The 12301-nt window shown below is 42.1% G+C and overlaps 1 long non-coding RNA gene across 1 annotated transcript in view; it reads right to left on the bottom strand.

The window, feature by feature from the left end:
• Window positions 1–1911: 1911 nt before the first annotated feature.
• The window catches only part of LOC141928441 (uncharacterized), a 49347-nt gene continuing 38957 nt past the window's right edge, over window positions 1912–12301 (bottom strand). The window contains exons 3-5 of the long non-coding RNA XR_012624757.1: window positions 5640–5764; window positions 2884–3050; window positions 1912–2046 (exon numbers count right to left, since the gene is read on the bottom strand). This is a non-coding gene — a long non-coding RNA (uncharacterized LOC141928441). The remainder of the gene's footprint in view (window positions 2047–2883; window positions 3051–5639; window positions 5765–12301) is intronic.

Genomic DNA, 12301 nt, shown 5'->3' with positions numbered 1-12301 from the left:
CTCTCTCCAAAATGTGCTATGAAAAGTTTTGCCAATACACACTTTATCTTTCCAGACTCCTTGGGGTCCCAGCCAGTTATCTTCCCCATGTGAATTCTTTATTCTTCTCTATGCATTTTCTTTGAGGGCATTGCTAGAGGTCACCTACACTCTTCACACAGAGTCTCGGGGCCCTGAGGGCACTAATAGGCCATGCTGGCCTTGACCAGCCTCGCCTGGTTTCTCCACCCACAGTTGCTGTACATGGGCCTGGGAGCTCCACTTAAGTACAGCCCTGGGCCTTCAGTCCTGGCCCAAACTATGCTGCAGGAGTACTGCTCAGCCATGACTGTACCTGGCCATGGACCTCTCTGGTCCTGACCTCTGGATTGACCTCCCAGCTTGACCTTGGATCTGCCTCTTAACTATGAACCTGCCCAGCAGTCACTGCACTATACTCTCAGGAGACCTGATCCTGGCCCTGACTTGTGGACTGACCTGTTGGTCCTGTCTCATCACTGTGAATTTGTGGGATGATCCGGACTCATGGTTGAGCCTAGCTGCTATCTTTGGGTCTGGCCTCCTTGGTTAGCGTGGGGCTGGACCTTGGCTGTGTTACTGCACTCGGCTTCTGGCTCCCTGCCCCTTAGGGAGCAGCTGGTGCTTGCTGCTCCCTGACAATGGGCACAGCCTTGCTAGACTGAAGTTGTTTACAGATCCTACAAAGTTTAGAAAATCCAAAATTTGGTGACAACATAACTGAAAATAGAGTTGGAAGAAATCTTGAGTAATAAGATTTCAGATCTCTGATTATTCCAGCAACCCTGCTGCCAAACAGAAACACTTTCTCCTGCACTATGATTATTTTGCATTCACCCATGCAATGCCCAGCTTGACTGGTGCAGTGAATTCTGTTGACTGCTTGGGCTGCTGGAAGACAACTCTGCTCTGGTCTGCTCTGCTCCTGACCTGTGTAGCAGTCCTTAATACTGGCCAGTGCTGGCTGGTCAGCATTTTGAGAACCAAGCAACTGAAGAAAATCCAGGCTACTCTTCACTGAGTGTTCACTTCTAATTTACATTAGATTCTAGCAGCATAGGAAATCAGCTTCAGCTAACTGCTGACTTACTAGCATGGCTCGTACTGTAGCCCCTCCCATTAATGCCCATGTTGTCCATGGTTGCTCACGGGTGTGGGATGTCTCCCGTTGGGCACAGGAGCTCCCAGCTATCTCAGATGCCCTCCTGGTCACACAGCTGCTGCCTCTGCCACAAGCTGCCTCACTACCATAGGTAAGGCAAGGTAGATGAGTTGCTAGTGTGTACCACTGGCATATCAAAGGGGGGAATTTTATAGGTCCCATCCTCTCCTTGAGAACTGCTTCCTCTGACAGCACCTGTCTTTTCCCCAACTACCTTTTTGTGGATGACCTGAGATGCTAACCCCAGACTTAGGGGCACAGGAGGAGTTCCTCCCCACTGCTGTTTTGCTGATTAGGGATACCAATTAAACTCAGACACCAGAGTGAAAAGAGCAGGCGTATTTTACTAGAAATAACTAAATAATATAACAGAATAATACAGAAAACATACAGTAAGAAAAGACAGAACAGTGCACTTAAACAAATAGGAAAACACAGGGTAATGCATCAAATCATTACTACCTGAGAGAGAGAATAGTGATTAAGAAAGATCCACCACCACTTGCGTACGTTCCCATCATCCAGACCCGCAGGCGCTGGGCAGCCCCGGTTGCATCGAGGATTTGTTGAGCCTTTCCCGGCAAGTGGGAAATCCTACGTGGTGCGTCCACCCGTAGGTGAGACACCCAAAGTCGCCGTGAGCGGGTCCAGCCTTATATACCCAAAAATCAGCAAGCCAGAATAGCTGGCACCTGAAACCAGATGTTCAATCTCACATTAGATTCCCCCCAGAGCCTGGCCAGGTCTCGAAGGAGAAGCTAAGGGAGCCTCTCTGCTTATCTAATTTATTATGTTCTTTTTAGAACAAGGCCACACGTCTGGTCCCAAGGCTGGACAGCTGTCTTCATGGCTTTGTTAACTTGCCTCTATGCAAAGAAGAAGAAAGATACATTCAGGATAGACAAGTTTTCATTACATTCATCATCAGTGATGAGTATATGATATCTAAGCTACATCTTTCATTAATGAGCATACATATTTTGTTAATGACTACATACTAAGCAGCTTTGGCTTGGGGCCTGTTGTTCAGGCTTCAATACTTCAACATTTTAGCACTTTTTACATCAGTATAGGTGGTTAGTTATAACCTAGTACAATACCTACTAGCACAATGGTTATCTGTTATAAAATATACAGGAGTCATCTATAGGTCAACTCTGGCTTGGGCCAGTTGTCCAAGCCTTAGCACTTCAACTGCACAAGTATTATGTAGTGCTTTTCCTCTTCCCTTCCCATGTCCTGAACCTCCCTACCTCTAGATAAACTTTACTACGTTCCTCAGTCCTGGTGCTCTTATGGAAGAGGTGGATCCTAACAAGATAGGATTGTTGAGTCTCTAATGAGAAGAAGTTGAGAGGTGCCAGCTTTCAGCTTGCACTTCGAAATGCGTACAATATGCAATAGGCAAACGCTGTGCCTGAATGTAAGTGACAGCTTTACCCTGGCAGGATGGAGCAAGAGAATAGAGGACTCATCTGGCACCAAGCCTACTTAGGGAAAATGTCAGTAAAGTAATCACAACAATTACATTAATCTGTGAGTGCAGGACTGAGATCCTTCTGGCAACTTCAAGCCTCCCCCTAAGCATGCTGAAAATCACCTAATGGTTGCTCAGTTAGGTCAGGTAATCAATCAGACAAGGACCAAGTAAAGGCAGGAATCTATTTTACATAGTTCAGCTATTTGTGAGAAGCACAGCTTACCTCACCCACCAGTCACGCTGGTTTGTATTTCCATCTTCAGTATCTGAATGGGCAGAGCAGGTTCGGAAGGCCAGCACGGCCCGCCACCGCAAACGAAGGCCACATCACTGCGGTGGGGCAAAGATGCAGACACTCAGTGTCTCCTTTGCAGCTTTTCAGCCACTCGTCTACCACCAGAGAATGCAAAGGGACACTCAGTTTAGAAATGTAGTTTCCAGACCATCTCGCAGATCTTCAAGCCTTATTCCTCTGGAGCTTCTCTCCTTGTCCCTACCTCAAACAAGACACCCCCATTCCTGGTTATCCATCCTTGCCAACTTCCCTTTTCTAGTACCTTCCCAGAGCACAAGCATCAGTAGCATACTAATAGTAATAAACTATACTACTAGTATAGTACATTACTACTAGTACAGTAATTTTAACAGAAATATTTACTGATAATTTAGTAGTTACTTTATTCCAAAATAATTATAAATTCTGTTTTTCAAATTAACAACTTCGAGTATTTTGTTATTCTCTTTTTGTAAAACTGTGTTTATATATCTTTGAATACCAAAATAATTGTCAGTTTACTGTCCCTGTTGCCAGGTCATGCCTAAGGACAGCCTAATCCATTTTAGGCTTTAATGTGCTTTCCCCAGCGCTGTGAATCTTGGTGTCAGCCACAAGAGGGAGGACGTGACATGCAGTACACTGAAGATTCCAGTTTACGAAAGAAAGTTTCCAGTTTACAGAAAAGTTACACTGGTTTATGTTAGGGGTCTATTTTAAATCAGTTTAGTCAAAATCGGTGCAAGAAGTTGGCTGACATTTGTAGTCAAGTATAAGAATAGCTTATTTTGGGTTGCCATAAACAGATTACAAATTGACATAAACTAAACTAAGAGTCTTTACAGAAGTGTTTATACCAATTTAACTGAGTTGGTTGAAACCTCCATGGAAGATTAACCAGTGGGACTTTTGTGTTTGGATAAACACTAAGCCTGAAATACACTAATTCAGCTTAGAATAGGAATGAAAAAGTCTGGTTTATCTTCAAAAATAAACTGTGTACTATATTCATCATCAGCTTCACAGAAAGTCCCTCTTGAAGAAGAGACTACTCATCTGCATTTGATTGTTTCTATTTGAATATTTTGCATTAATTTTTGTTGTTGATTCTGCTTCATACAAACAATCTCTTAACACTGAGGCGTTCTGTGACTGCAGCAACACAACTGAAGACAAGGGAGAAAAGTTGTTCTAGCACTTGGCTATTTGAGAACTTTGCATTTAAAGCACAATTTTATGGCAGACTTTCTGGTAGCTTTCCAGAAAAAAATTTACTCAGAATTTGTTTTAATGATGGTGCTGAGGTGTTGCTGGTTTGTTTGTTTGTTTGCTAGGATAGAGGGGGAAATCAATGTTCGGAGTGATTAAATTTTGAAAGGTCTGGATCTGTAGAATATCTTCTGAATAGTTTTTCCATCACTTGCTTCTCGCAGTTACGACTGCCTTGTTCCTCCCTTTCATACACTTCCTCCTAGGCTTTGTAATCTACATTGCCCCAAGGAAATGCAGCTGTCATGATGGTTCACAGATCAAAATTCAGCCTTTAATGTAGCTAAGGCTTGATCCATTAACTACTTTGAAGATTATGACCAAAGCCTTAAACTGGCATCTGAAATATGAAACTTCAGCATGAGTTAATGAGGCCCAGGAAAGCCGCACAGGAGGCAGCTATTGTATCCAATGCGATGTGATTATAAAGAGAGACAAAAGCAACTAGCACTGCAACAGAAGTGAGTAGCAGGGCAAAGTAAAACCTGAGACAGTCTGAAGCAAGATTAAAGATGAGTAATGAGAAGGGAAGTTTAGGCTACAATATTAAACAGACATGGGAGCTAGCAAAGTCTGAAGACCAGAGTGACGTGACCTTGCTCAGATTCACAAGAAGCCAGGCAACAGCGTTCATCATGTTTAGGAGTTACTCCAGGCAATGCAAAACACAAAGAGAGGTTGCCCTGGAAGCAAAACGATGGATAGTGGTATTCTCAGAATGCACAGGAGCCACTTAACAGTGGGAGACTCTAGTGATATAAGCGGCGATAATCCGATTTATACACTATGGGTCATGTCAGCTGACAGTAAATGGAGGAAAATAACCTGGACTGAGAAGGGATGTAGCAGTGATAACCATGTGTTCATATCTGTAAGTTTCTTTTTGGTAAAAAAAGAACCTTAGTACTTGAAACTACTGTTAAAAAAAGTTGTACCTACATGTTTACCAGCACAGCACTAGAGTGCCAAAGATGGACCTACAGTTTTACTGGATCCGAGCTGAAGGAGAAAATGAGCAAGAAGGAGTCATCCACAGTATCAATTAAGCAGGATACATTTCAACATCAGCATAAAGAGAGATGCTAAGATTAAGGACCAACCAGAAATAGCCCAATAAGTTTCCACTGAATCAACATTTTCTGGTGGAAAACTGTCCTGGCTGGAAAAGTTTCAGCAAGCTTAAATTCTTACATTGAAAGTACTAGTTATCACTTCTCCATTCTATAAATACCAAGTGTTCACGATTGCTGGCCTTTCAAGTTTATTGTAATTCTAAGTATGATTATGCGGTGTGACTCATTGGAGCAGACCAAATGACAGAAAATGTAAATTGTCAAAACTTAGAGATGTAGGTATTAGAATTATTCCATTCAGCATATACTTCATGGAGGCTCCCATTACAAAAATACTTTAAAATTTTGTTTTCAAATACTTACTGCTACTTGTGCAATTCAAAGTAAAGTCACTACAACTTGGTTGTACTCTGCATATTCACTATCTTCTGTTTTGCACAATACCAGCTGAATGAACGTATTTCCATCTGAATATTAAAGAGGACAGCCTAAAAAGCAAAACGAGTCAAATTTTATATTTTCAACTGGGTGATATTAATGAACAAACAAATCTTTTATCAGCTGACACAGTGAAAAAGGAGATAGCCTTGTTCATACTAGACCTAGGTTATCCTTCAGGCTTCCCCACCGAGTCAGGACGGATTCAAAAAAGAATGAATTTGAGATGGCAGGTCATCATGCAATCGATAATGAACAATTTTTTTGTGATAGGAGGAGGACTGGACCTGAGGTCCAAGGAATTTCTTTCTAGTTCTATGCCCTAATTTGGACAACACTACAGATTAACTCAGTAACCCGGTTATTGTGAATTAAATAATCCCAGAAGAGTTAGTTCACAGCAGGTTGTTAGTGCCAGAGCAATTACATCATACACAGGCACACTGTAACCTTCTGTTGAGGGGACAGTTCACGGATGACTTCCAAGAAGAAGCTCTAATTTAGAATCAGATGTTAACTGCTTACTGGTAGTACTTTTGTTGTGACCAGGTATTTATTTTGTCTAGTTGTTTGGCCACCAGCTGCTCTATCAGGCTTGACTCCCTGCAGCTGAGAAGCAAAATATGATAAACAGCTCAATTTCTCATAGTGACCTTTTTTTTTTTTAACTTCTTTACACTGGCTGAGGTATAGGTATAAAGGTATAAATCTTTGTGCTTGTTTTCCAGGCCTCATTGCACAGTTCATTACACATACACATGCTTTGGGTCATGGATTCTACAGCTCAATAAGCACAACTATGACAATGTCTTGAACAGCATCTGTGTCCCTCAGAACAGCTCAGCCAGTTGTACCATGGCAATGGCTCATGCACGATACAGTTACGTAGGCTCCAAACACATCTTAGGATATAGAGACCTCTATCTACATGTGCAGCTGTGCTCACTAATGAATTGCAGTGCTTCTCATCTCCACAAGCCCACATACAGTTTGTGGTTTATGGATTGCAAGCACTTGGCTGCAGAAGGTTCCACATGTTCTTTATATCCTTGTAGTTGGAGTTTTTCAGTCTAGAGCCATGACATGCCAGTTCCAGCACTCCCATACTACCAGTGAACACAGCACTGAAACTCTAGTGTAAGTTTGCTTTTTTTTTAATGTTCTGAGAAAGACTTAGGCGTTAACAAACCTTTACGATCCAGGATTTGAATAAAGTAATCTGAAAGAGTAGCTTCAGACATTCAACCCCTTAACCCCTTTCCTCCATCCGACGCTGCCACAACCATTAGTAACTTTACATATGGCCATCAGAGGAGATGCCTGCTAGCTGCAGAAGAGGGTTTCAGATGCCCCCATGCTCATATACCTTGGTAGGTATTTGTTTCTAGCTACCTGTAGATATTTTGCAGGAGAATTTGCTGCTGGGCAGCAGGGAAATGATTGTTAACTCCTTCCAGGCTGGTCTATAATCTAAAAGTGAGCCAGAAATCTTGGATTAATGCAAGAGTGTCAGTGTTTTGTTTAGGAGCTCCCGGCAACCAAAATCACACTGTTGGCCTTAGCATTCTGAATGTTCAATGGAAGAATACATAGGAAGTTGCCACTTTCTTTGAGTCACGAGGAGAGAGGACAGGATTTACCCCCACCGGTCCCCTTGTTGAACTCAAATCTGAAACTATGCCACTGGAAAAAATGTAAGTCCATGCAGAACGCGTGTTTTAAGTCAGAGAATGAATACAATCTCCAAAATGATACAGCATATGCTCAGGATAGCATGTAGTCCCCATTCACTTGATCACCAGCCCCTGCTGCATCCCAGATCTGATGTGCTGGGAATGGGTTCATCAGATCGCACCGTTACTATAGCAGACTGCCTTAAGGGGTCAAAGTCCAGTCAAACTTGTATGAGTCTGGATGTGCAATGCAGCTTTCCCCATACAAGCTGCAGACACTTTAACTAATATTTTCAAATTGCTACTGATGTGCGTAGGAAAGGAAATATGGCAACAATGAGAATATGATGCAAGATCCCAGACTGACTTGTTCTGTTTCGACAGAAAATAAAGCCTTGTTCAGACTTCCCAAGGGCGAAAAAACTTTGTCTGTTCACCAGGGAGTCAGAGAAGCATCTATAAAAATAATCTTGGAAGAAATTTGAGTGTACTGGGTGGTACTGACATATCAGTACAGCATCTTATATCTTTTGTTGGGCAAGAAAATAGGAACATTTGTATTTTAGGTTTATTACAGCTTTGCAATTAGTAGAAGGCAATCTATTATTAGCTGTACAGCCTCATTTAAAGTCATCTGCGCTTACAGATGTTTCTCTGTCTCAGCAGTGACTCTCTAAAAAAAATCTCAAGTTTATCCATATTGGATCCTTGTGATTGGAAGGTCTTTTTCAGTTACTATTTCTGATTTCTAATCCTTATTCTGAATATTAAAAGTACCCGTTCACTGCTAAGCACTTTACCATAGATAGGCTTCAAACCTTTATTAAACAACAAAGAATAACACAAAACTGTTATCCCCGATTCTATGTAAATGCAAGTAGGCCAGTGTCCCCAAATGCATAATTTATCTGTTAAAGGCATTTGGTTGTTTTATTACAGCTAACGGGCAAAGTAAGAATGAAGCTGAAGAGAGTATGGGTAGCTACCCGTAACCTATTTCAGAGAGGCTCCTTCCATTTTCTTGGGATCCCCCATGAGTCACATCTGGCTGTGCAATCTTCTCATGCCCCATACGCTGTGTTTGTAGGCTCACGTCACTCATCCTGTTTCATTAGGGAAAGTAAGTTCAACAGAACTGTCATCGTACACCCAGAGTCACTTGGTGGTGGTTAGGAAATGCCCTGACTATTGCCCAGCAGTGGGAGTTTTGCAAGGGGGTAACTGGAGGTAAGCATGAGGGGCTCAGCAGGCTTGTTTCGTTCGTGTTCTGGCCTCGCCACAAGCAATCATCTCCTCCATAATCTTCCTTGCAAAACTTTGGAAAAGCACTGTTTTCAATGTTTTTCATTGTACTGCTTTGTCACAGTGATGTATACATAGAACGATTCTTTGACTTAAAAGTTAAGAAGCTGGATATTTGGAGCTCTGAGTTTGGCCGTAGGTCAGGCTTCACAGTCAGGGAACTGGAAGCTCTTTCAAAACCAGATATAAAGTCCTTAGCCAAAAACTATTTCCACTGAAATTCTCAGGCTAAACTAGTACAGCTTTACAAGTCGGACAGTTTAATTTTAGCTCATTCTGTGCAACATTGTCCTACACTTGGTGACTGTTTATGATGTTCTGCATAACCATTAGGAATAAGGGGGACAGCAGACATTTGGAGAAGGGAGACTACAACTTCAGGGAGTACGTTGTTTCAGGGAGTCTGTCACTGATTTTTCTGGCTCTTGGTACATTCAGACAGCATGGGTGAAAGACATAAATCCCATTAGACCAGCCAATCGATAAAAAAATGGACTAATACTAAACCACCAGTTTCACACGGGACTGTAAAACTGAGCAACACGAGACCTCTCTGAACCCAATTCCTGCTCGGTATAGTAATGTGTACTGTGCTGCTCTGCATTCTCGGCAGGAGGATGGGACTGGCTGTGATGGTAGCATAGAAACTTGGACACATTGTGCCAGACTGCTTCCAGCCAGTGGAGATGCTGCCTTTATGTACCACACCAGGAAAGGATCCGAGTTCCTTGACGAGCTGGTGCAGACTGGCTCAAACCTGCATTGCATAGCTCTGGGCCCTGTGTGGTTGGCCTGAGATTACTGTGATTCTCGTTTCGGTTTTTTTCCTCAGCTGGAAATGCATGAAATAAATAGTTGGCTGTGTTGCAGCCTACCACAGTTGTGTCTTTATAGGATGGCACCAAAGGTATAGATCTCCTGCCTTTAGGCATCTGAAGATGTGAGAACTACTAGAGCAGTATTAGGACAAACTTGGTACAATTCATGTCCATCTCTCAAGGTTGAAAATGTCCCCTAGTTTCCTTTCAATTCCAGAAGGAAACCCAGAAGTAAATTAACCTGACTGGGGCCCTAGGATGAAACAGCTGTTGAGCCACATTGAATTTGTACATTCACATCACTGAATCTTCAGTGGAGTTTAATGATGTCAGAATGATGATCTGCATATTTGTATCTCAAACTGTTCCCTTGAAGCTTTTCGACATCTCCCTCTGTATAGGGATCCCTGTCTTCTGGGAAGGAGTTCAAAGGTGACTAACACAATGCAGGGGCTGGAAGCTTCCTCAGCTTCAGACCTTGGCTGCCTATGTCCTAGGACACTTCTTAGCCAGCTACAGAACTACCGCTGGCAAGGGGAGCAAAGGGGCTCAAAAGCTGTTAATAAATGAAAATTATTAGAATACCTAACTCTTGATTTGGGGAAGAACTGCACAGAAGAAATAGCTCCAATAAATACGATATTTTATACTTTATCCATAAATTGAATCTTTATACACAACCTTAGCAAACTCAGGCAGTAGCCTTTAAAAACGCAGTTTTTGTAGTCAGTTTAACACCCTTGCTTCTACTGTTTCTAGCTTCAATAAATACATTCCTCTTGGGTCAAAGCTCTCCATGCTTAGTTCTAGATCAAAGGCCAACTTTCATGTTCACCAAGTGAATTGAGTTTTCAGCTGTGAATTATTCAAAAGTGGGAGTAGGAAAGAAAGAGACTTTAGTGTTATGATAAAAAATGATGCCCTCTGGTTACTAAAAATTTCTAATCAACTTCAGCCACCTTTTCAAAAGTCTGTTTGGACTGAGGAGAATCAGCTCTCAGTGACTCTCGATTCTCCCTGACTGGTTAGGGTTGCTTTGGGAAACATTTTCTTCAGAGATTCTCTAGCTTTATTGGGGTTGGTGTAAATGTGCCTCCACGAACGGGGGATCAGATTTCGCACAGTCAGCACTCCGGCACTGAGCTTATCTGCACAAAAGAGAATCTGGATATATAAACCAAAGAGCTCCTTCCTCAAGATGGTGCAAAAGCTCTCCTATCTGAGTATCTCTACAGCTGTGTGAAGAAGAAGGTATGGGAGAAATATGAATGCCCCCTAAACCAAACAGACTGAGCATGCAAAAATTAGGTTGATTTCTAAAGGTCACATTGCTCTCATGCTAGCTTGGCTGGGGCTGTGCGTTTCCCTTCGCAAGGTAAACCTCAACTGTTGCCGTTATTTGCTCTTTGCCTATACCATAAATGTAGAGGATACGAAACATGTAAGATTCAGAGATGCAGGAACACCTCTAAGTTAAAGAGTTTTCCAATTTAACTAAAGTTAAAATTTCACTTCTGGTTTGGTAGTTGCCCTCAGTACTTCACAGTGCCTCTTTCACCAATGAATTACCCTGTGTCTCTTCTGGATACTTGGCTGAAGACACAGAAATCCTACAAATTGTAAGAGATGTTGGGCCTGAGTCAGCAGCATGTCTTTGGCCTTGTTAGACAGACTGGCTGAAGAGCAGAAAAATATGCAAAGTGCATCAGCATGTTTTACCATATATGCAAGAGCCCAGTTACCTTTATATAAAAAGCCTTAAGGGTAGGTGTCGTTTGGAATTTAGACCCAGACTGAAATAGCCAAAACCGTTTAGGTAATATAATGAGTCATGGATAATGACTTTGAAAAAGACCTCATGTAACCACATATGAAGGGCAGGCTCAATCTTCAGTGCTCCAGGTACCTGTGCCTTTAAAGGAGCTGACATTCACTTAACCTCCCTGGTATGCAGTGTCAGATAACCAGTGCTCTGCTGAACAATAGATAGAAAGCTGACAGACTTTCAGAGGCCAAAGCTAGGTTTACATTAGGCATTTTCCATAAGGTCTTTTGAAAAGGTACACCCAGATCTGAGAAGGAGAGCAAGCAATAATAACTGCACTTTGTAATGTGTACAGTAAACAGACTTGAGAGCAGGTGACAGGCTCAGCTACAGCGCGTTTCTGATCTTAAAAGTGACTCTAAAAGTGACATTGTGGAGGACTGCTTCAATCTGTCTGTCTTTTGTTCATTTTATAAACAAGTTTTTCCTTGAACTGCCAAGTCTCCCTGTTCCCCAGAGAGGCTAAAGTCAAGCAGGGTTCCTCCTGACTCATGCTTCATAGACAGCAACTGAAGATGTGTAAGTGAAACTCATTTAACCCTACCCGTGACAGAAACTATTAGCTCAGTGGTACTTTTCTTACTAGAAAGTAACTAGCACGGCTGAACGCATGTGCAGTTGTTTCCCAGGTACCCTTCATCTGTCTGAAGAACTTCAGGAACGGTTTGAGGTACCTTAACTGAAATTCTGCAGAGGGATTCAAAGCATCACAATTAGACCCGAAGTCATGTTTTACAGTTACAGTCACCATTAGAAATATCAAGCTGTCACTAGCATGAAATAATCTAAACATGAAAAATGATCAGAGGCTTTTCATATCCCAAGTTGTTTTTCTGCTCTGTTTTTCATCAAGCTTAGAGAAAGCTCACTCTAATCAGCGTTTCTTTCATTATTTTACAGGATCTTCTACTTTTTGTATGGTTAATAGCAAGGGATGACCAAAAAAACTTCAGGCTGTTGCTCATCTGA

The sequence above is a fragment of the Strix aluco genome, chromosome 11 (assembly GCF_031877795.1).
Source record: "Strix aluco isolate bStrAlu1 chromosome 11, bStrAlu1.hap1, whole genome shotgun sequence".
Lineage (NCBI taxonomy): Eukaryota > Metazoa > Chordata > Aves > Strigiformes > Strigidae > Strix > Strix aluco.
Note: the sequence above shows the minus strand (reverse complement) of the source record. Positions and strands in the feature narration are given on the sequence as shown.